Genomic DNA, 27,009 nt, shown 5'->3' on the forward strand with positions numbered 1-27,009 from the left:
ACTCACACCTGCTGTCACGGGTCTGGTGGTTCCCTTTGCTGGGGGCTTGTGGGCCAGAGGTATGACAGGCCAGAGCTCCCCTTTTTCCTCCTCTAACTCCCAGCCTCAGTTTGGGTGCATCTTTGTGGCCCCCATGTAGGAGTTAGGCAAGTGTGATTTCAGGAGAAATCTAGTCTGAACTCCCATCTCTGGCTCTGCTTTTTTGGGGTCCTGATTTAGACATTATTGAACAAAACTGAAACCTAGGTTCTGTCTTACTACAAAGCCTGGGGTTGCCTCCACAGCCCACTGCATCCTCTTTTGGCATTTGCCTTACAATTCATGCTCGTCTTGGTTGATTTTCCTATACCTTCCTCCAGAGGTAGCAATGAATAGGAATTGTTTGTTTGTCTAAAAGCAGAGTGGAAGCTAACTGTTTTAGGCTGTGAAGCAGCATAATGGTCACGGTGCCTGTTACATTACATTTTATGGTTCTATAGCAATTACACTGCATTTTATGGTGTCATAACATATTACATTTTATGGCTTAATATCAGCTTTAATACAAGACATCATGGCCCAGAATTTTAACAAGGGGAGGCTTCTTCTGGTGGGACGGTAATGCCCTTTCCACATGATCATGTGCCTTCCAGCAGGAAGTCAGGGAAGGTGAAGCAGGGACCAAACTTCCCTCCAGCATCCATAGCCACCCCCTCGTATGCCCTGTCAGTCAAGCCTGGCATTCTTGCTAGGGGTCTTTGGGCAGACTAGTTGAACAGATGGTGCTCTGGCCTTCTGGCACTGCCATCTCTCCTTCATCCCCATTTTCTTCTACTTACGACAGACAGGATAATCTTTCTAAAGCACAGAGATGATCCTGGCACCTCTCCACTTAAAATCCATCCCTAACCTCCTGTTGCCTTCAGGGACAAGTTCCTACTCAGGTCCCAACTCAGCCTGTGGTTCAGGGTCCTTCCTGTTCCCCCGCACCCTGTGCTAGACCTGCAGTGGGTTTCCTGCCATCTCCAGATGTGCTGGGCCCTTTTGTATCCCATGCCTTTGAACACACAGTTTCTTCTGCTGGGATTCCTTTCCTGTATCTTTACTTTTCTATGCCTGCATGCTAAGTCACTTCAGTCATGTCCAACTCAGTGTAATCCTATGGACTGTAGCCCGTCAGGCTCCTCGGTCCCTGGGATTCTCCAGGCAAGAATACTGGAGTGGGTTGCCATGCCCTCCTCCAGGGGATCTTCCTGACCCAAGGATTAAACTTCCATCTCCTGCCTTGACGGGTGGATTCTTCACCACTGCACCACCTGGGGAGCCCCTTATATGCCTTCATTTAACCAATATTTATTGAGCACCTGCAATGCTGGGCATTGTTCTGACTGTTAGGGATGCAGCCATGAAAAAAACACTCAAAGTCTCTACTCTCAGGGAGCTTACTTTCTAGTGAAAGAGATGACTTTGTATCAGTCCTTCAAAACTCAATCATGTCACTTCCTCCAAGAAGCCTACCTGGATAAACTTAAGCAGTGAGATATGCATTCCAAGGCCATGGCATGACACTCATCCTCACAGTTGTACTCATCTGATCCCTTCTCTGACTTTCCCAAAGGCAGCGACAATATCTGACCCACCTTTCCTTTTCTATTGCTATCACTAAGCAAAGTCCTTGGCCTGGTCCTTGAAATTTCTCAACAAGTTGAGCAAATAAATGAATGAATAAAGCCAGAGAGAATAAATGACTAGTGTGAATTAGGGGTGCCAATGAAAATCAGCCCCCATCCTGAAACATCTCCAGCACTGCTGCTGCTGCAAAGTCGCTTCAGTCGTGTCCAACTCTGTGCAACCCCACAGACGGCAGCCTACCAGGCTCCCCCATCCCTGGGATTCTCCAGACAAGAACACTGGAGTGGGTTGCCATTTCCTTCTCCAATGCATGAAAGTGAAAAGTGAAAGTAAAGTCGCTCAGTCGTGTCCGACTCTTAGCAACCCCATGGACTGCAGCCTACCAGGCTCCTCCATCCATGGGATTTTCCAGGCAAGAGTACTGAAGTGGGGTGCCATCGCCTTCTCCTATCTCCAGTACAGTTGCCTTAAATCCTCTCACTAGGAACTCATCACTTTGGGTTAAGCATTGCCCTCTTCCAGCAGGTCGTTTGAATGCAAATAGCCCTGAGAGTAAGATGTTTGCCTGGCTTATTCCATCGGGGCTCTTGGGAGTTGACTGGAGACTACAAGACTTAAGTGAGCTGCTCACCTGGACTAGAAGATAAAGGGAGGAGAAAAGGAAAGAGGCTTTGCCCAGGATTCCTGCCTGTGCTCAGGAAATTGGTTGCAGATGCTGACAAATACATTGAGAAAAATAGCTTGAAGGGACTTCCCTGGTGGTCCAGCAGCTAAGATTTCAAGCTTCCACTGCAGGGGATACAGGCTCAATCCCTGGGGAACTAAGATCCCGCATATTGCGTAGTACAGCCAAAAAGTAAAAAAATATATATATATTTTTTTTAATTAAAAAAAAGCCTTGGGAATCTTAACACTGATAGAGAAAGGTTATAGGGGGTACAAAACGCTCTGGGTTAGGCATCAGGTACTAGCCCTGATTCTGCCACTGACTTACTGTGCAACCTCTGGCAATACCCTCAGCCTCTCTGGGCCTTAGTTTCATGAACTACAGAACTTGGAGGCTGGGAAAGATAGGATTAGAATCTCTTAGGAGTTAGCAGGAATCAGTGCTGACCAATGAACCATGAGGAGAAATCTGTCGGAGACTTTGGGCCAAGTTTCTGCACTCTTAGAAAAAAGGCCGGTTCCTCTGAATGTGACCATTTCTAAATAGAACACCAGGAACTGCAGTGTTTGTGGAATGCTTATGATGGGCCAGGCCCTGTGCTAGACTAAATGCATTAAGTCATGTGATCATAACAGTACACTTCTGAAGTATTACCCTGATGCCCATTTTACAAATAAGGAAACTGATGTTCAGAGTGGCGAACGTTCTTTCCCAAGGCCATGTGGGGAGCAAAGGGCAGAGATGGGATTGGAAGCCAGGTCTGTCTGACTGCAAAACTAGTGATCTTAAAGTCCTCCTCTATACTGTCTCCGTGTTAGAAAAAAAAAAAGCTAATCCAGATGGGCCCCCTTCCTCTCACTGATCCATATTCATGCTGCTCAGAACCAAGTAATTGGGGCTGCCAAAGGATGCCGAGAAGCCATCCTAATGAGCTTGCTCAGCTCCTCTCCTGAAACTACATCCCCTGCTGGGCTGTGGGGCCTCTTCTCTCAATATTGACGACTGTCTGAGACACTCGGAAGCTGCCATGAACTGGTAAGCAGCTGCTGCTGAGATTTAAAGAGAGAAAAGCAAAAAAGAAAATTACAAACTCCCTAACAACGCCACCGTTTGGCATTGCAAACCTAGCAAACCCCTGCGCATCTGGAGAACCTGGGGAAGGAAAGTCTAGATGAAATGCCAGCTGACCTGCAAGGTGTGTGCTTGGGTTCCTGTACCCAGAGTCTATTCCCCTACCCTCGGAGGGCTAGGGAAATCTGTCTGGCAAGGGGAAGATGCATCTTTGCCAGGCGTGCTCTTGGGGGAGCTGAGATTTTAAGTTCTGCAGCCCCTGGAGGGGCAAAGTCATGTTTCTGATCCGGGGCAGAGAGGGAGTGAGAAAGCAGGGGTTTGGAACAGGGCTTTTTAAGAAGGATGGTGTGACTGTGGAATCAGACTGTCCTAGGCTTGAACCCCTTAATAAGTGAGTTATCCTTTCTGGCAAATAGGATTTATTCACTCAACAAATATCCATGGATCTGGAGACCAGGACAGTCCAAAGTCATGGGCATATAGGTAAAATGCATAGAGCCTGGTTGCTTCCCTGGTGGCCCAGATGGTAAAGAGTCTGCCTGCAATGCAGGAGACCCAGGTTCAATCCCTGGGTTGGAAAGATCCTCCGGAGAAGGGAATGGCAACCCACTCCAGTATTCTTGCCTGGAGAATCCCATGGACAGAGGAGTCTAGCAGGCTACAGTCCATGGAGTTGCAGAGTCAGACACGACTGAGCAACTAACATAATAACATAAAAATAATATAGAACCTGGTACCTAGTGTGTTCTTAAGAATGCAGAAACTCCACATGGATCAGGCAGGTGTCATCACCCTGCCTAGATAAGGCTGGCTGCCCTATCCATGGGGAGTAACATGGCTATGTAACAAGAGCTTTGAAGACAGCTTGTACTCCAGCCACCAAAACTGTCACACAACCTTGGATTATTATTCCGTGTGATGGTTATTTTTATGTGCAACTTGACTGGGCTGCAGGTGGCCAGACATCCTGCCAAACATTATTCCAGGTGTGTCTGCGAGGGTGTTTCTGGACAAGGTTCACCTTTGAATCAGTGGAGTATGTTTCAGCAGATTGCCCTCCCTGATGTGGGTGGCCCTCTGGGTGGTCAGGCCATTCAGAATGGCTGTTCTCTTGCTCCCTGCACATCCCTTGCTTGACCAGCCCCTGCTCCACTCATGTATCTGTCCAGTCTTCTTCATTATAGCTCTTCGTCAGTAACTGCCTACATGCTCGCTCCCTGCCCCAGCCGCTGGTTTCCTTGGTAACTGATAAGCCAACCTGACACCAATTCCCCTTATAAATAGTAGCCCCCTCCCCCCACATAGCAAATGTTGTCTCTATGTCCTGCTTATCATCTGCCATACATCCATGAAGGGGGTGTCATTCTAGGACCCTTCATTCTGGGTGTGTAAGATCCCCTATATAATGGGTATTGATGTCTCTGTTGCTGTCTCTACCTGGCTTTTTGGTCCCGAAGCTGGGATTGCAGGCCTGCGGGGTGCAGTCCAACAACTGGCCAGCCAGGAGGCCGAAGAAACCCCCACGAGCACTGAGATATCTGGAAATAAGGACGGGGAGTGGAAAGTTGCAGGGGGTGACCCTGAGGTGGCCGTCCACTAGCACATGCGTGGGGCCCTGTGGCAGCTGACCACTCTGGGAGGGGTCTTTCTTTTCCATTACATTGAGGATATCCTGGTAGACCAGGTTCATGGCTCATCTGACTGCCCAGTGATGGCTGGTGAATACACACAGAACACAGCAACCTGAATCGTCTGTTACATAATTGGGTGTTATCTGGTCGGGAAAGATCAGTCTACCCCCAACCCAGCAACCCTACACAATGAGAGACACAGGCTTTAAGGATATTAATTCAGGGACAGGCTTTTGGATTGGACATGGCCATTTACCCAGAATGTGAATAACAAGAGTACCCTTGGGCTTCTGGTCCCAATTCCAGTCCATGTTCCCGGCTACAGGAGAGGGCAGAACAATGAAGTAAAGGGATGGGACCATAGCTACCTGCTGTCTACACTGTGTTACAACAGGTGCAAGACCTTACAGAAGACCAACCCTGAGTTGTCAAGCACTGCAGAAAAATCACTACTGGAGGCCTATAACAGCGGTGTGCAAAATAAAGACCTGCCATGGACATCGACATTGGCTGAGGACCACAAAGTCCAGGAGTGGGCTGATAAAGATGACATCCATCGGCATTTCCACAGCCTTACAACCCCACCACTGCCGGGCTAATGGAAAAGATGAACCAACTACTGAATGATTGAAGCAGGAAACCCACGTTCTCAACCTATGGGCCAGGAGGCTGATTCGAGCCCTGAAAACTGTGACTAAACATCTCAGGGACATCGTCCCACCCGTCATCTATGCCATGTTCACCCAGAGTCAATACCATCTGAGTTCAACTTTTAACCACCAAAGGATCCAAAGGTTGCCAACTATCAGTCAAGACAATAACTCACTTTTGCCTACGGGATCTCCCCCCAGAGGGACACATTATAAATGACCTGGGACTGGCAGGTAAGTCACCAGTGGCTGGGTTTGCCACCTCGTGGGGAATAAGATTAGAAAGGGACTTGCAGATCTCACCTGTTGTTTACCCAGCCCCACTGAAGACTACTTAGGTAATTAATCTTGTCCCCTACTAGAGAAAGGCACCATTATATTATACCTCCAGTAAAATTTATAATATTATAACCCTCCGATACTCGGCACCACCTCTGGAGACTGCTGGTGGACAGGTGACACGATACTGCTGGCCAGGACAAAAATCCCAGGTGGGGTTGGCATGATCTCAAGGTTCTGTTCCTGCTTATATTCTGCTTAATGGTCATAATCTCCCCAGTATTGTGCCTGTTAAACATCTTATATTTCCTCCCGAGCCTGAGTGGAGAGAATCTGATGGCAGAGAGGGAGACACTGGTGGCCTCACTATGAAATGAATCTGATTGCTGGGTCTGCAGTGAGATGCTGTTGTCATCATCCTGGGGATTTTCATGAAAAATTGACCCGATAAGCACTTGGCTCCAAAGTCTCCTCATCTATAGGCAAATCACTCTCCCTAGTTTACTAGGTATCTTAGTCTTTATTCTCCTTAGCTGCTGTTGCTTGTATCGCATTTGTGGTATTTGGATGCAGTGCACCTTTGAACACCTGACCTCGGGGCTGTCATGGAAGAGGGGTGTACCAAGAGTGTAAGGGTCGTGCAGGGTAGGTGGAGTGTGCAATCAGGCCATTCAAGATGGCTGTTCTCTTGATCTCTGTACACTCCCTGCTCATCCAGCCCCTGGTCCACTCATGTGATTGTTGTTGTTGTGCTTAGTCATTCAGTCTTGCCCAACTCTTTGCCACCCCATGGACCCTGCCAGGCTCCTCTGTCCATGGGGATTCTCCAGAAAAGAATACTGGAATGGGTTGCCATGCCCTCCTCCAGGGGATCTTCCCAACCCAGGGATTGCACCCAGGTTTCCTGCATTGCAGACAGATTCTTTACCATCTGAGCCACCAGGGAAGCCCCCATTCATGTGATAGGCGTAATCAATATCTGCCTACAGGCTTGTCACCTACCCCAGCTGCTGGTTTCCCTGGTAACTGATGAGCCAACCTAATGTCATGTCAGTTCCCCCTATAAATGGTAGCGTCGTTCTCCCCTCAGTGGTAAAGATTGCTTTAGGTCCTATATGCCATACATGGTGGAGTATTGCTCCAGGACCTTCTGTTTCAGATGTGTAACACGATGTTGTGTTAATTTCTACTGGATAGCAAAGTGATTTACACCTATAAATATGTTCTTTTTCATATTCTTTTCTGTTATGGTTTATCATAGGAAACTGAATATAGTTCCCTATGCTATGCAGTAGAACCTTGTTTATCCATTCTCTATGCAGTAGTTTGCATCTGCTAATCCCAAACTCCCAATCCATCCATCCCTCACCCTCCTCCCCCTTGACAACCACAAATCTGTTCGTCTGTGAGTCTGTTTCTGTTTTGTAGATAAGTTCATTTGTATCATAGTTTCAGTTCAGTTCAGTGGCTCAGTCATGTCCGACTCTTTGCGACCCCATGAACAGGCTTCCCTGTCCATCACCAACTCCTGGAGTTTACCCAAACTCATGTCCTTCAAGTCAGTGATGCCATCTAACCATCTCATCTTCTGTCGTCCCCTTCTCCTCCTGCCTTCAATCTTTCCCAACATCAGGGTCTTTTCAAATGAGTCAGCTCTTTGCATTAGGTGGCCAAAATATCATAATTTAGATTCCACATATAAGTGATATCATCTGACTTACTTAGTATGATAATTTCTGGGTCCAGCCATGTTGCTGCAAATGGCATCATTTCATTCTTTTTTATGGCTAAATGGCATTCCATTGTATATATGTACCACACCTTCTTTATCCATTCATCTGTCACTGAATATTTAGGTTGTTTTGGTGTCTTAGTTACTGAGAATAGTGCTGCAACAAACATTGAGGTGCATGTATCTGTTTGAATTACAGTTTTCTCTGGAAATTTGTGGCAACACTTTTCATTCTCTGAAGAGTGCCTTTGAACCCACCAAGGTGATGTGACTTTTCCGTACTGTTAAACTTCATTGTGGGTTTCCCAGGTGGTGCTAGTGGTAAAGAACCTGCCTGCCAGCGCAGAAGACATGAGAGACATGGGTTCGATCCCTGGGTTGGGAAGGTCCTCTGAAGGAGGTCATGGCAACCCACTTCAGTATCCTTGCCTGGAGAATCCTATGGACAGAGGAGCCTGGTGGGCTTGAGTCCATAGCATCACAGAGAGTCGGACACGACTGAAGCAACTTAGCATGCAAACTTCACTGTAATAAAATGAGAGAGAAAAAAAATGTTCCTAGGAAGAATTTGTAATGGACTGGGTATTTTCACCCCACCCTCGAAGTTCATATGTTGAAATTCTAACTCCAAAGGTGATGGTATTTGGAGATGGGACCATTAGAAGTAACTGGGTCATGAAAGCAGAGCCCTCACAAGTGGGATCAGTGCCTTTAAAAAGAGAGCTCTCCACCCCTTTCATCCTGTGAGGGTACAGTGAGAAGTCATGGGCTATGAATCAGAGAAGTTTTCTTCAACAGACAGTAAACCTGTTGGCATCTTCATCTTGGATGAGTCAGCCTCCAGAACTGTAAGAAATGCCTGTGATTTATAAGCCACTCAGTCTGTGGTCCTTAGTCTGTTGGGGCTACTTTAACTAAAAGCAGAAGATCTTAATTTTGATGAAGTCTGATTTGTCCATCTGTCTTTATATAGATTGCAATCCTGGTGTCATAGCTAAGAAATCTTTGCTCAAAGCAGAGTCACATGAGCATTCTCTTCTGTTTTCTTCTGGAACAGTTTCTCCACCTTTTGTAGTAATATGTTGGGCCAGAAAATTCTTAATAATTCTGTGCTAAACTCACTTATTAAATATATTAGCTCTTTTGTGGATTCCATAGGATTTTCTACATAAATTTTCACATTGAAAATAAAGGTGTCTTCCTTCTTCCTTTCCAAACTGGAGACCTGTTACTTCTTTGTTGTTTAGTCACTAAGTCGTGTCTGACTCTTTCTTGACCCCATGGACTGTAGCTGCGAGGCTCCTCTGTCCATGGGATTTTCCAGGCAAGAATACTGGAGTAGATTGCCGTTTCCTTCTCCGAGGCATCTTCCTGACCTAGGAATCAAACCTGCATCTCCTGCATTGTCAGGCAGATTTTTACCACTGAGCCACCTGAGAAGCCAAAAAATCATTATTTCTTTATTATTGTTGTTTAGTTGCTCAGTCATGTCTGACTCTTTGCAACCCCATGGACTGCAGCACGCCAAGCTTCCCTCTCCTTCACCATCTCCTGGAGCTTGCTCAAACTCATGTCCATTGAGTCGGTGATGCCATCCAACCATCTCATCCTCTGTTGTCCCTTCTCCTCCTGCCTTCAATCTTTCCCCTACATCAGGGTCTTTCCTGATCAGTCAGCTCTTTGCATCAGGTGTCCAAAGTATTGGAGTTTCAGTTTTAGCATCAGTCCTTCCAAAGAATATTCAGATTGATTTCCTTTAGGATGGACTTGTTGGATCTCCTTGCAGTCCAACAGACTCTCAAGAGTCTTCTCCAACACCACAGTTCAAAAGCATCAATTTTTTGGCATTCAGCCTTCTTTATGGTCAAACTCTCACATCCATACATGACTACTGGAAAAACCATAGCTTTGACTAGACGAACCTTTGTTGGCAAAGTAGTATCTCTGCTTTTTAACACGCAGTCTATGTTTGTCATACCTTTTCTTCCAAGGAACAAGCGTCTTTTAATTTCATGGCTACAGTCACCATCTTCAGTGATTTTGGAGCCCAAGAAAATTAAGTCTGTCACTGTTTCCATTGTTTCCCCATCTATTTGCCATAAAGTGACAGGACAAGATGCCATGATCTTAGTTTTCAGAATGTTGAGTTGTAAGTCAGCTTTTTCACTCTCCTCTTTGACTTTCATCAAAAGGCTCTTTAGTTCCTCTTTGCTTTCTGCCATAAGGTTGGTGTCATCTGTGGATCTGAGGTTATGGATATTTCTCCCGGAAATCTTTATTTGAGCTTGTGATTCATGCAGCCCAGCATTTCGCATGATATATTCTGAACATAAGTTAAATAAGCAAGGTGACAATATATAGTCTTGACATATTCCTTTCCCAATTTGTAACCAGTCTGTTGTTCCATGTCCAGTTCTAATTGTTGCTTCTTGACCTGCAAACAGATTTCTCAGGAGGCAGGTAAAGTGGTCTGGTATTCCCATCTCTTTAAGAATTTTCCACAGTTTGTTGTGATCCATACAGTCAAAGAGTTTAGCATAGTCAGTGAAGCAGATGTTTTTCTGGAACTCTTGCTTTTTCTATGATCCAACTGATGTTGGCAATTTGATCTCTGGTTCCTCTGCCTTTTCTAAATTCAGCTTGAACATTTGGAAGTTCTTGGTTTGTGTACTATTGAAGCCTGACTTGCAGAATTTTGAGCATTACTTTGCTAGCATGTGAAATGAGTGCAATTGTGCATAGTTTGAATATTTCTTTGCCATTGCCTTTCTTTGGGATTGGAATGAAAACTGACTGTTTCCAGTCCTGTGGCCACTGCTGAATTTTTGAAATTTGCTGGCATATTGAGTGCAGCACTTTCATAACATCATCTTTTAGGATTTCAAATAGCTCAACTGGAATTCCATCATTTCCACTAGCTTTGTTCATGGTAATGCTTCCTAAAGCCCACTTGACTTTGCATTCCAAGATGTCTGTCTCTAGGTGAGTGATGACACCATTGTGGTTATCCGGGTAATAAAGATATTTTTTGTATAGTTCTTCTGTGTATTCTTGCCACCTCTTCTTAATATCTTCTGCTTCTGCTAGGTCCATACCGTTTCTGTCCTCTATTGTGCCCATCTTTGCATGAAATGTTCCCTTGGTAGCTCTGATTTTCTTGAAGTGATCTCTAGTTTTTCCCATTCTGTTGTTTTCCTCTGTTTCTTTGCATTGTTCACTCAGGAAGGCTTTCTTATCTCTCCTTGCTATTCTCTGGAACTCTGCATTCAGATGGTTATATCTTTCCTTTTCTCCTTTGCCTTTCGCTTCTCTTCTTTTCTCAGCATTTGTAAGACCCTCCTCAGACAACCATTTTGCCTTTTTGCATTTCTTTTTCTTGGGGTTGGTTTTGATCACTGCCTCCTGTAGAATGTCACAAACGTCTGTCCGTAGTTCTTCAGACACTCTGTCTATCATATCTAATCCCTTGAATCTATTTGTCACTTCCACTGTATAATCATAAGGGATTTGATTCAGGTCATACCTGAATGGTCTAGTGGGTTTCCCTACTTTTTCAATTTAAGTCTGAATTTTGCAATAAGGAGTTAATGATCTGAGCCACAGTCAACTCTCAGTCTTGTTTTTGCTGACTGTGTAGAGATTTTTCATCTTTGGCTACAAAGAATATAATCAATCTGATTTCAGTATTGACCATTTAATGATGTCCATGTGTAGAGTCTACTTTGCCTTATTTTACCAGTAGGATATTGTGAAATAGAAAAGGTGATAGTTGTGTACTGTTTCTGGTCCTGTGCTCATCTTGTTTCTGATACTGGGGGAAAGAATCCAGTCTGTTATTGTTAAGCATTATGCTAGCCACCTGGGGGAATCCTGCTTTATAGATTTTTTACAAACAACTTGTTCAGTCTGGAGGTAACTATTCCTCACCCATGAGGCAGGACCCTTCTGCATTCTCTATAGCACCTTGGGATCCATGAGGTTACCTGTCCTGGTTAACGGGAAGAGTCACTGTCTTGGGCCATTGGGATACCCACCTCCATTATCTCTAATCTTTGCAGAAGAGTCCCCAACCTTGGGGACTCACATGCATGGGCTTATCAGGACTCTACCATTTCTCCAGAAAGCACTCTTCTGATCTGAGAACTTAGCCACCATGGATTCCCCAGACTCTCAGCAATGGCTTCTCATTTCAGGGGGTCCTCCAAGCCCGCCCCCTACACTGCACCCTGGAAATTCTCTCAGGGAGGAATGCTGGGCTGACTTTTTGTTTCTTGCCTCTCGGGGATCACTGACCTTTGTTTCCTGAGCTCCAATAGCTTGAAAATCATTGTGGCATGTATTGCATCAATTTTTTGGTTGTTTCAGGCAGGAGGTTATTCCCATTCACACTACTCCATCCTTGCTAACAGCTAAAGACTGTTCAGTTATTGAACTAATTCCAGGTTTTTGTTGGAGTTACATTATTTGTTAAGAAAAAGCATTGTAATTATTAGTTACATGGCTTGTCTGATCCAGGAAAAATTGAGCCAAAGTACCTTATCTTAGTGTGCATAAAAACTAGGAAATGGTGAGAGATGGTAGTAATTCTTGTTAATTATGTATTACCATGTGGTGGTTATGGTTTAGTTGCTAAGTTGTATCTGAATGTTTGCAACCCAATGGACTGTAGCCCACCAGGCTTCTCTGTCCATGGGATTTCCCAGGCAAAAATATGGGAGTGGGTTGCCATTTCGTCTCCAGGGGATCTTCCCAACCCAGGGATAGAACATAGGTGTCCTGCATTGCAGGCAGATTCTTTACCCTGTAAGCCACCAGGGAAGCCCCATATATTACTACATGTGTATCACCTATTACTGCACCAAATCTTACTGCTACAGGGGAGTAATAGGAACCCAAGGCTAAAAGGAAAAGTCTTAAACCTGCTTTAATTCCCAAATATTCCCACTCCATTTCCTCCTCCAATTCACGAATATTCTTTTTGGAAACAACTGTTGTTTTCCGAACAGAAAAAGTAATGTATTATCACAGGAGAAAAAAATTGGAACAGAAAAACCTCAGCAAGTATAGAAATAACTCTCATTTTCTCAGAGGAACACATATCTTTCCAGTCTCCCCCCCCCCATGCAGTCATAGCCATATACTTTCTTTCCATAAAACATATTGTACCATTTGGTGTGATAGGGGTATGGAAAGGGTGGGCATGTTTTGATCACATAATAGAATATTTGAAATCCTGGCAAGCTAGGGGAAAGATCACCAACCATCTGTCCCCACCCAGCCACCCCCACCAGACTGGAGCTGCCTGCCAGTGTGGGTATCCTGATCTATTCTCTCTACAGGATATAAACTCCCAGAGGGGGAACCACACCTTCGAAAACTTTCCCCCATGGGACCTTGACAATATTAACAGTTAGAAGCTTTATGGAGAGATGGGCAGGTTCCTGTTAATACTAACAGCTAAGGTTTACTGAGTACTTGCCATATTCCAGGAACCATGTTAAGAGCTTAACCTCAGTAAATCCTCAAAACATTAAAAAACCCAGGGGGCTTCCCTGGCAGTCCAGTGGTTAAGACTCAGAGCTGCCAATGTGAGGGGTGCAGGTTCAATCCCTGTTGAGGGAACTAACAAGACAGTCTCATTTTTACTCCTTCAGTATACGTTCTTCTCTAATGTGCTTTTAAATGACTTCATATATTGCATTCTAAAGATATGTCGTTAGTTTATGTAATTCCTTGTCATTGGACAATTAGATTTTCCAACGTTTTTTTCCCTATGCTTTTATAAGTGTTGCAAAGAGCACAGCTGTAGTTAAATCTTTATACACTTAAGTGATTATCCCCTTATCATAAATTATTAGAAGGCTGATTGCTAGGTGAATAGGCATGGATATCTTGTAAGTGTTTTGATAGATATTGTTAAATTATGCTCCAGGCAGGTTGCAAAAATTGACATTTCCACCAGTAGTGTATGAATGTATCTGATCCAAGGAGTTTGGGAATTTGAGGGGGGTTTTGTTTGTTTTCTGCATTTTGGTTTTTTGTTTGCTTGTTGTTATTGTTCATTTATTTTTTTATTGAATCTACTAGGTCTTGGAGACCATATCTCTACTGTTTGGCGTGGTATCTTGGTATACAACAGGCACTCAGTACATGTTGTTTGACACAACCTGAAGTCACAAGGAGTGACTACAGCATTATTTCTCTTGACCCAATTTTAGGGGTCTTGTGTTCTTTGCAGCCACCACAGCTTCCTAACACGCCTCATGGCATGCTCTTCTTTGGGAGAACCATTTCTAATTTTATCATGGAATGCAGAACCCCAGGGCAATAGATCCAAGTCAAGGACCCTCCCATCTTTCAGCCCATGACCTCCCAAGAGTGGATCTGTCCTTCCCTCTCTCCGAAATCCATTCCTGAGTAGAGAAAGACAGAAGAAAATGAGACAGATGGAGAACTCATTAAAACAATCAATTATTTCAATGCATTTGGACATGACAAAAGTACACTAGGGCAGGAGGGTTTTTAATAAGACCCGTGCCGGGCGAGCAGCCTCGGGACTGACTGGCAGAGAATGAGGCAGTGCTTTCTAGAAGGCACCTACTGTGATAATGTTACCTGCCGTTTACGCCATGGCAGAAAATAGACATGGAATCAGAGAACGTTAAATCTGAGATAATGGGTTTTTTAATTGTTTTCAAATTTTGGATGAGCGTTTTAATTGAAGTGGTTGTGAGGTTAATATAACTTTTGTATTTGATTATCTGGCAAGGAGAGGGGGAAATGGAAAGTGGGGGAAATTGAGGTAGTCTTTTAAAGAAGAAAAAAACTCTCCTAACACATATCATGATAAATTCCATTTCTGTACAGTCGCTTTCATTAGACGTGGCAGAGGCAAAATGATTTCTGTACGTAATTAGTGCCAAGATCAGAGAAGTGCTAACAGCCTGAGGTTCTAAATTAACCCTCTGCATGCTGAGGAGGGGAAATCTTCATTCTTTCATTGAATTGTTATTAAGGGTTGGAGAGGCTCGAGCATTTTCGGAGTGACCACTGTTAACAGACACAAAGCTAGGCACTCTTCTATATCTTTCATCTCTCAAGAACTCTGATGTTTTTTATACTTATTCCACAAGTGAGGGAACTAAGGCTCAGAGAGATTAAGTGAGTTGCTGAAGACCACACAGCTGGTGAGAGAAGGCTGGAACTCTGACCAAAACTTAGATGGCACTATTGTCAGCATAATGTCAGAATAATGGAGCAGAGTCACACATCCCTGGATATAAATCACCCACCACCACCCAAGAGCTCTCTGACATTGGGCTTATTTATCCAACCTCTTTGAGCCTCAATTTTATCTTCTATAAAATGGTAATAATAGCACCATCTGATTTTTTTTTTTTAATTCTCTTTTGGCCATGCTGCATGGCATATGGGATCTTAGTTCCCTCACCAGAGATTGAACCTGCACCCCCCACATTGGCAGCTCTGAGTCTTAACCACTGGACTGCCAGGGAAGCCCCCTGGGTTTTTTAATGTTTTGAGGATTTACTGAGGTTAAGCTCTTAACATGGTTCCTTGAATATGACAAGTATTCAGTAAACCTTAGCTGTTAGTATTAACAGGAACCTGCCCATCTCTCCATAAAGCTTCTAACTGTTAATATTGTCAAGGTCCTATGGGGGAAAGTTTTCAAAGGTGTTGTTCTCCCTCTGAGAGTTTATACCCTGTAGAGAGAATAGGTCAGGATACCCACATTGGCAGGCAGCTCCAGTCTGGTGGGGGTGGCTGGGTGGGGACAGATGGTTGGTGACTTTTCCCCTAGCTTGCCAGGATTTCAAATATTCTATTATGTGATCAAAACATGCCCACCCCTTTCATACCCCCATCATGAATCTCAATTTTTTTTTTTGTCTTGAAAAAATGATCCACTTAATCACCTAGAAAAGTATTAAGGGTATTAGACTTCACCTGTAGGCATTGAAGTTGAAGAGCAGGTTTTGACCTTGTTTGGAAAAGTGAGGTTGCCAAGTCTCTAACCATCATGGAAGGTTTTAGTTTCCTGAATTTGGAGAAACTCTCTGGCAGGGCTTTAGGAAGCAGGCAGTTTGAGGAGCTCCATCTACTCTATTGAGGACAGAGTGCCCTTATCCAGATTTGAGTGTCTTCTCTCCCCTAAAACCAATGCTGCAGACAAAGGGCTATTGAGCAGAATTCTCCAGTTTGTTCCTGTCCTCAGATTCCTTTGCCCACCCAGCAATAGTAAGGATCATTTATGGAGTACTTCCCCTGCATCAAACACTGGCCCCATATGTCCAGCCCTTCTCACTAGCCCCACGGTTACTACCTAGTCTGAGCCACCATCATCTGCCACCCAGATCCTTGCGGTACCCTCCTAACTGGTCCCTCCGCTTCCTTCCCTGCCTTCCACAGGCTGTTCTCAACACAGCAGCCAGAGGACTTGTTAAAACCTAAGTCAGATGAAATGACTTCCCTGTGTGAGGTTCTGCAATGGGTCACAGTCTCACTTGGATTAAAAACCAAAATCCTTACGATGCCACGAGGTTCACTTGATCCAGCCCCTGAGCCTGTTCTGTCCCCACCTCCCTCTGCTGCTGCCTCTACTCACTGTGCTCCTGGGCACTGGCTTCCTTTCTATTCCCCAACACACCAGACACATTCCTGCCTCAGGGCCTTTGCACTTGCCGCTCTTTTCCCATTACACACTTCTCCAAAATATGCACATGGTTCACTTGTCACAAGTGGTGCTATGGTTTAGAATAAAAACGATACTATGTGTGTGTGTGTGTTTATACATATAGGGAGCAGGTGGTTTCAGGAGCTCCATCGACTCTTTTGGGGTCAGAGTGTCCTTATCCAGATTTGAGTCTTCTCTCCCCTCTGAATTCAAGTGATGAAATCAACAAAGGTGTCTTTTTTTATGTTAATGAGGCAACTTTTGAACCCTACCTACCAATGGGAGTTGGTTGCTGGGAGAACCAGTCTTGTAATTAGAGGTTTAAAAACTTTCAGTCCCACCCATCAACTTCTGGGGAGAGAGGAGCTGGAGGTGGAATCAATCCCCAACAGCCAGTGAGTCCTGCAGTTATTCCTATGTAATGAAGCCTCCAGAAAAACCCCAAAAGGATGGGGTTGAGAGCTTCCAGACTGGAGAACACACAGAGGTGCTGGGAGGGTGAGGGCATAGATGCTCCTCGCCCTGAGTGTCTCTTCCACTTGGCAGTTCCTGAGTTGCATCCTTTAATGCCTGTCATTGTTGGCTGACCCTTAGCCAGGAGAATGCCAGCTCCACAAGGGCAGGGAGTGTGGTCTGATGGTCTGTCTGCTTTTCTGCTCTATTCCCAGTGCCTAGAACAGTGCCCACCATACCCTAGGTGGGCAGTGAATATTTGTTGAATGAATAAGTGAATGTAGGAGTAAATACAAGAAGCATGATCAGTTTATCATCCACAGATGGATGAGGCCTGGCATCCAGGGGTTAAACTTTAACAGGGATTTAAGTCATCATGAGCCCAGGTGTATAACATGCCTGGCATACAGTAGGCACTCAGTTCACAGCAGTATTATTATTGTTGCTGCTGTTGTTGCTCTCAGACTTCTCAGCTCGAAACCTCTCTCCTCCATCTCTGACACTGTCACATTTCCGGCCCTGTATTCCCAGCCTCCCCATAGTTCCCCAGGGTTGGTTCCTACCCAGTCTCCTCTCCTCAGTTATCCTTCCCTATCCACCCCTTGATTGTCCTCTCTTCCTGCTCCTCAGGGGAGCAGTCAAATCCAACAGGCATCTGGGACCTCATTCTGTCTCTCCACAGAGTCTGTCTCACTTCCTGGAAAAGCAAATCATCATGAACCACTTCCTCCCTGGACCAAACATCAAAAGCATCCCTGACAACACGCACCAGCTCTAGCTGCCGACAGACCTTTTCAGATGGGACGAGCTTCCAATCAATTCTCATTTCTTCCAGGTGAGAGAGAGAAGCAGTTGGGTGACCCAGGGGGCCCTGTGAACCTCCCACCAGAAATTACTTCAGCTTCTACTTTTCTGCTCAGCTGGGCTGCCAGTTTCTCTGCAAACTCAGTTCTTTCTCCAAATGATTCACAGAAACAAACTCCCCAAAGGCAGAGGCAGGTCTACTCCTGTGAGCTGGCATCCAGTGCCAGAGTGGCATTCACTAAATTAAAAACAAGAAAGAAATGATGGTAATAATAATAAATTCTTATAAGCACTAACTGGGTGCCAGGCCCTAGACAGATATGATAGCTTATTTAACCATTACCACAACTCTTCATGGTAGATACTTCTCTACATTATAGAGGAGGAAAATTAGGCACAGAAAGGTTAAGTAATTTGCCCAAAGTCACACAGCTGATGAGTGGAGAAGCCAGGATTTTAACTCAGGTCATCTGGCTCCAATTACTGAATAGATACCATCTGTCCAGACACAGCTGGGTGTTGTGTGTTAGTCGCTCAGTCGTGTCTGACTTTTTGTAACCCCATGGACTGTAGTCTGCCAGGCTCCTCTGTCCATGGGATTCTCCAGGCAAGAACACTGTAGTGGGTTGCCATTTACAAACAAACAAACAGATCATGCCTTGATGGAGCTAACGGTAAACCGGTATATGAGGGCATGAAAGCATTAAATGTACAATGTCTAGCTACAGGTTGCAACGATACCAGGAAGGGAAAAGAACATGACAGTTCCTTTGGCTTCCCCTTGGAATAAATGCTGAGTTTGGGCTTTCACCAGGGCCCACTGGTACCTTTCAGACCCTAGTAGCCAAATGGTTATTGTTTCCTGGGTACCCACTCTGTGCCAGGTACTAAATGGCATGATTTATGCCCAGGCTCCCTCTAGTCATTACTAAGAAAGAAGTATTTTCATCCCCTTTGACAGATGGGACCCAGAGACTCAAAGAGGCCAAAGGACTTGGTCAACAGACTTGCTTGAGGTCTTCTGATGGTGATGGGCGGAGCTGGGACTGACCACAGTGAGTCCAATTCTTTCTTCCATATTAAAGGTCTGATTTCTCACCCTCGGTGCTATTGACATTCTGGGTTGGATAATTGTTTGCTGTGGGCTGTCCTGTGCTTTCTGGGACATGGGGCAGCATCCCTGGCCTCCACCCACTAAATGCCGGTAGTGCTCCCTCTTGCCCCAGTCCTGACAACCAAAAATGCCTGCAGACATTGCCCCATGTGCCCTTTGGGAAGGAGAGACTCTTTCCTATTTATTTATTTTAATAAATTTATTTATTTTAGCTGGGGGTTAATTACTTTACAATATTGTAGTGGTTTTTGCCATACATTGACATGAATCAGCCATGGGTTTACATGTGTTCCCCATCCTGAACCCTCCTCCCACCTCCCTCCCCATCCCATCCCTCTGGGTCATCCCGTTGCCCCAGCCCTGAGCATTTGTCTCATGCATCGAACCTGGAATGGTGTTCTGTTTCACATATGATAATATACATGTTTCAATGCTATTCTCTCAGATCATCCCACCCTCGCCTTCTCCCTCAGAGTCCATAAGACTGTTCTATGCATCTGTGTCTCTTATTCTGTCTTGCATATAGGGTTATCGTTACCATCTTTCAAATTCCATATATATGCATTAGTATACCGTATTGGTGTTTTTCTTTCTGGCTTACTTCACTCTGTATAACGGGCTCCAGTTTCATCCATCTCAAAAACCCTTTAGAGCAGCAGTAACCCCAGGAGCTCCTCCAAGCTTCTTCACGGCACAGCATTTAACAGCGATTAATTGTTATTCGGGCCAAAAGGATGCTTGTTGGTCTGGGATACACTTCTCAACACCCAGGTCCTCCCATCTCTAGCTCTGCTGGGTGTGGCTAATAACCCCAGACCCCCCTCAACTCAGAATGTCCTCAGACTTGGGGACTGCTTTTCTATTTGTCCATTTCAATCAACAGAAGCACCAGTGTTGGCAGAGCAGATGTTTCCTGTTGGTGCTTTCTGTGTCCTGAGCAGATGGCCCTGTTAAAACATTTTAATGAAGGCTTTTCTTCTTGGATATGAGTGATGCAGGGAGGGGGTGGACAGGGAAGGGGGCTCTGATGTCAAATCCTGGCAGGAGAGACTTTCTCATCCTAACGTCTTCCATGGGCCTTCAAACAAGACCAAGATGTGTCCTTGTTTCGGGTGCCTGGTGAAAAGTGTGGCATATGAGAGTCACACATGGAAAGATCTTCAACACTTTACTCGTTGAGTGACTGTGAGATGATGGAAAACAGATATATTGGTCTCTGGCCCCCCGGGTTCCTGGCACAGAGCTCCTAAAACCCTCATAATGTCCTAAGTGATGGGAACACTAGGAGCATTTTCTGTTCTAATGAGGAGATTTTAGATTGCCACTGGTCACCCAAAAGACCAAGTTGTAATTAGAAGCTTGAAATTTTCAGGCCCTGCCACCTTCTCCAGAGAGAGGAGAGGGGCTAGAAATGGGGTTAATGATTGATCATGCCTACATGATGAAGCTCCACAAAATCCCAATAGTATGGAATTTGGGGGAGCTTCCAGGTTGGTGAGCACATCCACACACAGTGGAGTGATGCACCCAGCTCCATGGGGACAGATGCTCCCTCGGCCAGGGCCCTCCCGGACCTCATCAAGTCATGTATCTCTTCATCTCTCTGTTATTTTCTATCCTTTATCATATCCTTTATTTTTAAATAATTATTTATTTGGCTGTACAGGTCTTAGTTGTGGCATGCTGGGTCTTAATTGTGGCAGGTTAACTCTTAGTTGTGGTATGTGGGATCTAGTTCCTTCACCAGGGATTGCAGCCAGGCCCCCTGCATTGGGAGGGCAAAGTGTTAACCACTGGACCACCAAGGAAGTCCCTGTCATATCCTTTAATAAGCTGGTAAATGTGTTTCCCTGAGTTCTATGAGCTGCCTCTAACAAATTAGGGTCATGGGAACCTTTGATTAGGAGCTACATCTGACAGAGGTTTGGGTAACCTGAGGACTTACTACCTGGGGTAGGAGCAGTGGGTGGGACTGAGCCCTTAACCCATGGGATCGACTCTACTCCAGGTAGATGGTGTTAGAATTGAGATAAATTGTAGTATATCCAGTGGGCATCCTAGAGAATTGCTTGGTAGGAAAAACCCATGCACATTTGGTGACTAGAAGTGTCGGAAGTGAGGTATCCTGTGTGAGTAATTAAGAATATATCCAGGAGGGAAAGACTGGATTGTTCTAATACAGTGACTTTGGAGGAACTGCTGTTAGCTCTTGGAGTCACAGTGCCTTCCTTTGTAAATTAGAAATACTAATATACCTCCTCCGGTACTAATACTATAGGGAGCTAGGCACATTGTAGGTTAGTTTCAGGCTCTGTTGTAGTAACCTGGGGACTTATTTTAATTCATATATAAATGAATTGAAATCCTAGAAAAACCCATATGATTGGGGAGGTGATAGGGTGATTTGATTTGTGACATAAAGAACTGACTTGCTGACTTTACACTGAAGTTAACTTGACTTACAAGGGTGTGGGGCCAGAAAAAAATAACCAGAACTTGCTTCTGTCCAGCTACTTCCTATGATAACACTGAAGGGAACTCCTATTTATCAGGACACTGCCAAGTGCCGTCTCAATGCCTTTAGTATCTGGAGTTTGGGCTCTGTGTTTTGACTGGGCATGGACAGGAAGTTCCTGACTCAGCTTAATTGTCATGAGTTTTCTTTTTTTTTTTTTTTTTTTTTGTGCTAGGAACAGAGCTGGTAGATATGTATGAATGGTAGGAAAATTCTTCAGGTTTCTAGACAATGGTGTTGATGGTATAAAGTTTGAAACAACAACAACAAAAAAGCCCTGAATTTATGTCTGGTCCCATGTGTCAGAATCTGTGTCATATGGGTGTGACTTGTAACCTCTCCAGTCCATGGTACAGTGAACACTGTAAGTTGTTTCTGGAGACCACTCACTCTTTCCCACCAAGAGCACTCACTCACATTTCCCTGTGGGTAACTCCACCCCCACCATCTCTTGCTCTGTTGTTTTTGGTGGAATTGATCCCACCCTCTGTTCTAGAATGGGCTCTGGTTGACTCAAACCAGTAAGTGCCTATATCCATCATCCATTGTGACTGGTTGAGAGGTGGGCACCTGACCCAGTTCACACCAGTAAGACACTAGGAGAGGTTTTTCTGATATTTCTGGGACAGACAAATGCTCTGTCCTCCATGAGACCTGCCATAGGAACTCATCTGTTCCCATTTTGGGTTTTGTGATATGAAGATGTGAGAATAGAAGGTCATTATGGGTCAAGCTGAGGATGAAGCCAACAAAGCAGCAGAGAGAGTCATCCAGAAACAAAGCCAGAGCCTTAACGGCAACATGGACCCCTCGATCAAATCATGCCTGAGTCAGAGCAGTCGAGGGCGGTTCAGTTATGTGAGACAGTACCCTTACCATCTCCTGCCCCCTGCAGTTTTCTTTTGTCCTCAAGCTAGCATAGGTTGGGTGTTCTGTTGCTTGCAACCATAATATTCCCAACTAGTACGCTCAATTTTCTCTGCCCTCCTCCTTCTCACTTTTCTAGAATGAAACAAGGTAAAAAAAAAAAAAAGTAAGTGAAAATTATATGTAAAGTGTAAAGCACCATACCAAATAGATGTGGTGGAAATCAGAACAATTTTTCTTTTTGGCTGTGCTTCGTGTCTTGTGGGATCTTAGTTTCCTGACCAGGGATTGAACCTGGGCCCTTGGCTGTGAAAGCATGGAGTCCTAACCACCATGAAATTCCCCAGAAAAACTATTATCACTGCCTCAAGGACTTCCTAGCTCAGAATAATTCAGTTTTCATCAACTTTAGAATACTTCCTTCCATTCCTCTGAAGTATATTAGTTTCATTACATTGAAATTATTAGATCATGCATTGATAATAGTGCTTAATGGGGCTCATAGTATTATTCTCCTGTAAACAGATATATATATAATTAATAACTATGTTAAGATTCCTTGTTTTCACGGGTACAAATTAAACCCCAGCCCTCATCAGTGTGAGTCCAATTTGAGTAATCTGAGTGAAAATAGACAGTCCTTAAGATGTGTAGGAGGGCTCAGCATCTTCACTGGCTTCCAGTTGGTAACCCTTGTTTGGAGAAAATAGGAGGCTATGTTCCAGCTCTGCCATTGAACCTCTCTGTGACCATGGACATGTCACTTAACTTCTCTGGTCTCAGCTTCCCCATATATAAAGTGAGGTGGTTAGACTTAACAGAGATGCTTAACTTTTGGTGAACACCTGTGTTGAAGCAGAAACTCCAATACTTTGGCCACCTGATGCGAAGAGCTGACTCGTTGGAAAAGACCCTGATGCTGGGAAGGATTGAGGGCAGGAGGAGAAGGGGATGACAGAGGATGAGATGGCTGGATGGCATCATCGACTCGATGGACATGAGTTTGGGTGGACTCTGGGAGTTGGTGATGGACAGAGAGGCCTGGCGTGCTGCAGTTCATGGGGTCACAAAGAGTCGGACACGACTGAACGACTGAACTGAACTGAAATGTGAGAAGCTGCTGACAACTGTTGGTCTTCTCCAGACAAGTGCATTTCTATATTTTATATATGGAATTGTTTACTGTTTATAGCAAAGGCCCATCGGTTCAGTTCAGTCACTCAGTCGTGTCTGACTCTTTGTGACCCCATGAATTGCACACCAGGCTTCCCCCTCCTTCACCAACTTCCAGAGTTTGCTCAAACTCATGTCCATCAAGTCAGTGATGCCATCCAGCCATCTCACCCTATGTCATCCCCTTATCCTCCTGCCTGCAATCTTTCCCAGCATCAGGGTCTTTTTCAATGAGTCAGTTCTTTGCATCAGGCAGCCAAAGTATTGGAGTTTCAGCTTCAGCATCAGTCCTTTCAATTAATATTCAGGACTGATTTCCTTTAGGATTCACTGGTTGGATCTCCTTGCAGTCCAAGGGACTCTCAAGAGTCTTCTCCAACACCACAGTTCAAAAGCATCAATTCTTTGGCACTCAGATTTCTTTTAGTCCAACTCTCACATCCATACATGAATATTGGAAAAACCATGGAAAACTACTTCATTTGCTTTTCCTTTTTCACCAAGCCAAATATACCTTAAAAATCCAGATTAAATGACCTCTGAGGGCCTCTTAAACTCTGTATTTTAAATGTCCGTGATTCCATGATTTATCAGAAGTAACAGGACCATTTTGAGTTTTAGAAACATTACTTAATTTAAACATGGAAATTCTTTGAGCATGGGTATCAGTGGGGAGAGGTTAAAAGTGGGGAGTAAATGAGGAAGCTATTGCAGTCATTATGGTAAGAGATGATGTGGTTAAAAAGAGAATAATAAAAGGGGATGGATTGGAGCCAGGATTGCTGGGAGACAGGGCTTGGTATAAGATTAGATGTAGGGAATGAATTCTAGGATTCTGGCTGTCACTTAAAATAAGGCAGAGCTGTGAGTAACAGAAAATCCAAAACTACACTGACTTACACAAGAAAGAAGAATATTTCTCAGGTGAAAGACATCTGGAGATAGGCAGTCCAGGGCTGTTTCAGAAGCTCCTCAATATTAAGAAAACCTGGTTCTTTCTATCTGTTCTACCAGCCTGTCACATTTGTTCTAACCTCAGGGTTCAGAATGGCTGCAGGAATTCCAGCCATCACACTTGCATTTCAGAATATAAGAAGGAGAACAAGTGGAAGTACAAAATGGATCCTCCTTAAAGAGATTTCCTGGTAACAAAACTTCCATTTTATATCTCTTCAGTTGGAACTCAGTCATGCAGCCACAACTAGCTGTGGTTAGGCTGGGAAATGTTGTAATATAGTGATTTCCTATGAAGATTGCCCAAGATTCTACTACTAAGAAAGGAGAATGACTATTCAGAGGCAACTAGAAGTTTCTGCCACAGGTTCCATTTATAAAGAGACAAAAGAAGGTGGAAGGGTAGAGGAGGAGAATCAGATTTAGGGAAGATGGTAATGAATTCACTTTGGGACATGCTGGCTCTGAGTGCCTGGGGGAACAACTATGAGAATACTCTAACAGGTATTTGAACATACAGCTGGGAAAACTCAAGGAAAAGGCTTGGGCCAGAGCTAAAGATTTGAGAAACATTACAATATGAGGGACATGTGGAATAAATCATCTCAAAACACAAACCTGATCATTTCAAGCATCCTTACCATCTTTGAAATCGTTTAAGATCTTCTCACAGCTTTCAAAGATGAAAATTCTTAATGTCATCTATACTGATTTTCATATTCTGCACTGACCACTGGTTTCCTCTAACACCGCTTCCTCTTCACTCTCTCAGCCTAGGACATGCACGTCTTTCTTCAAGGGCCTTGTGGGTGCTGGTCAGGCCACCTGTTCACCTCCACCTCAGGCTCTGACTCTACTGTATTACTTCTGTTGACCTTTATAAGCCTTATAACTTGGGGAGATTGGAATACTTGCCCCATTTTACAGATGAGTATAACATTGGTTTAAAGAATGGAGGAATATGTCTCGAAAGAAAAAAGTATCAGTTGCTTAATTGTGTCTGATTCTTTGTGACCCCATGGACTGTAGCCTGCCAGCTCCTCTGCCTATGGAATTTCCCAGGCAAGAATACTGGAGTGAGTAGTCATTCGCTTATGTCTAAGGTCACACAACTAGTAAGGGGCAGAATCAGAAATCAGAGCCAAAATCTTACAAGCAGCTGGTACCCTGTTCTCTCCACTAAGCACACCAGACAGCTACTTTTGGGTGGCTCTGAACTCTCTTTAACAAGAAAGCACAGACAGAGATGGAGGCAGGAGTGAGAAAACCCCAGACACTCAAAGCGCTGACTCCAGTGGAAGGCTTATTAAATCAGTCTGGACAAAAGCCTGCCCCACCACTCCCCTCCCACCTTTTCTTCCTACTTCCCAGAGGAACTTGATTAATCCATTAGGTTTAACCTCTCTTTAACTTCCTGATTAGTTACATTTATAAACTCCATTTGTTTTTGCTTTCTCATCAAGCCAAACCAACACCCCCAGAAAAAAAAAAGGGCAATTTTCAGTGCCACTGATTTGCTGCAATTTCTGAAAATCAGACCAAACTGAGGAGAGACACGATTGGAATTTCAATTCCTCCCGCTCCCATTGCAGGCATCTTTGCTGGGTGGAAGAGAAGTGTAACAGAGAATAAAGCTCAGTAATGGCAGGACCCCAGATTTGACCAAGGTAGCAAAATATCCAGCCTGTTAATAAAACAGATTAATAAATTCTGTAGTTTCCATCTTCTGGTTGAGTAATAAAACTGCAGAGTAAAATAACAACAAAACCCAAGAGATTATACGTTTTTATTGGCAAAGTAAAATATTTAGAATTATGATATTGGTTCCCTCCTTCCGTTCCCTGCCCCCCTCACCCCCACAGACTCTGGTTCAAACAACAGCTGGAGGAGATGTTTTAAACTAAATTACTTTTTTTATTTTGACAAAAATGATACGCGTACATAGTTAAAAGCCAAATTTTATTGTAAAAGTTTTAACAGAATTTCAGCAGTCCCCTCTACTTCCTCATAAAACATCACTCCCCACTTCTGCTCCATCAAAGCAAATACATTCACTTTGGGGGGATGTCTTTTCTGGTATTTATCTCCATATTTTAAGTAATGTACTACTACTGTTATTATTTTAATAATTTTATTTATTTATTTTGGGGGTCTCCATTGTTGAGTGGGCTTTTTCTCTAGTGGCGGTGAGTGGGGGCTACTCTCTAGTCACAGTGCTCATGCTTCTCGTTGCAGTGGGTTCTCTTGTTGCAGAGCATGGGCTCTAGGGCATGTGGGCTTCAGTAGTTGTGGCTCGTGGGCTCAGTAGCTGCAGCTCCCAGGCTCTAGAGCACTGGCTCAGGATTTGTTGCACATGGGCTTAGTTACTCTGCAGCATGTGGAATCTTCCCAGATCAGGTTTCAAACCCGTGTCTCCTGCACTGGCAGGTGGATTTTTTTTAACCACTGGGCCACTAGGGAAGCCCTAATACTGTTATTTATTGTAAGCATTATCTATTATTTCTATTACGGAAGATAATTAGTTCTCTTAATGACCCTGCCCCCAGTTTTTCTTTCTTTCTGCCCCCCATATATTTCATAAAATATCTTCCATACAATGTCACAATTTTTGTTTAAACTAGTGTTTAGTGTTAGCATTAGTAGAACTAGATGTGAGTAACACTCTCCCTCTAGTTGTGACAACAAAAATACTCCAGACATTGTCACATGTGCCCTGGAAACAAAGTCATCCTTGATCAAGAACCTTAGGGTCCCTCTGCATGGCTCCAAAATTTCCCCATAGACTTGGAATAT

At 44.2% G+C, this 27,009-nt stretch overlaps 1 long non-coding RNA gene across 1 annotated transcript in view; it reads left to right on the forward strand.

Annotated features, from left to right (window-relative positions):
* LOC145525874 (uncharacterized) overlaps nt 1-27,009 on the forward strand; it is a 79,880-nt gene that overhangs the window by 22,351 nt on the left and 30,520 nt on the right. The window contains exons 10-11 of the long non-coding RNA XR_014068472.1: nt 17,472-17,624; nt 18,555-18,648. This is a non-coding gene — a long non-coding RNA (uncharacterized LOC145525874). The remainder of the gene's footprint in view (nt 1-17,471; nt 17,625-18,554; nt 18,649-27,009) is intronic.

This window comes from Giraffa tippelskirchi, chromosome 11 (genome assembly GCF_054371585.1).
Source record: "Giraffa tippelskirchi isolate mGirTip1 chromosome 11, T2T-mGirTip1v1.2.pri, whole genome shotgun sequence".
Classification (NCBI taxonomy): Eukaryota; Metazoa; Chordata; class Mammalia; order Artiodactyla; family Giraffidae; genus Giraffa; species Giraffa tippelskirchi.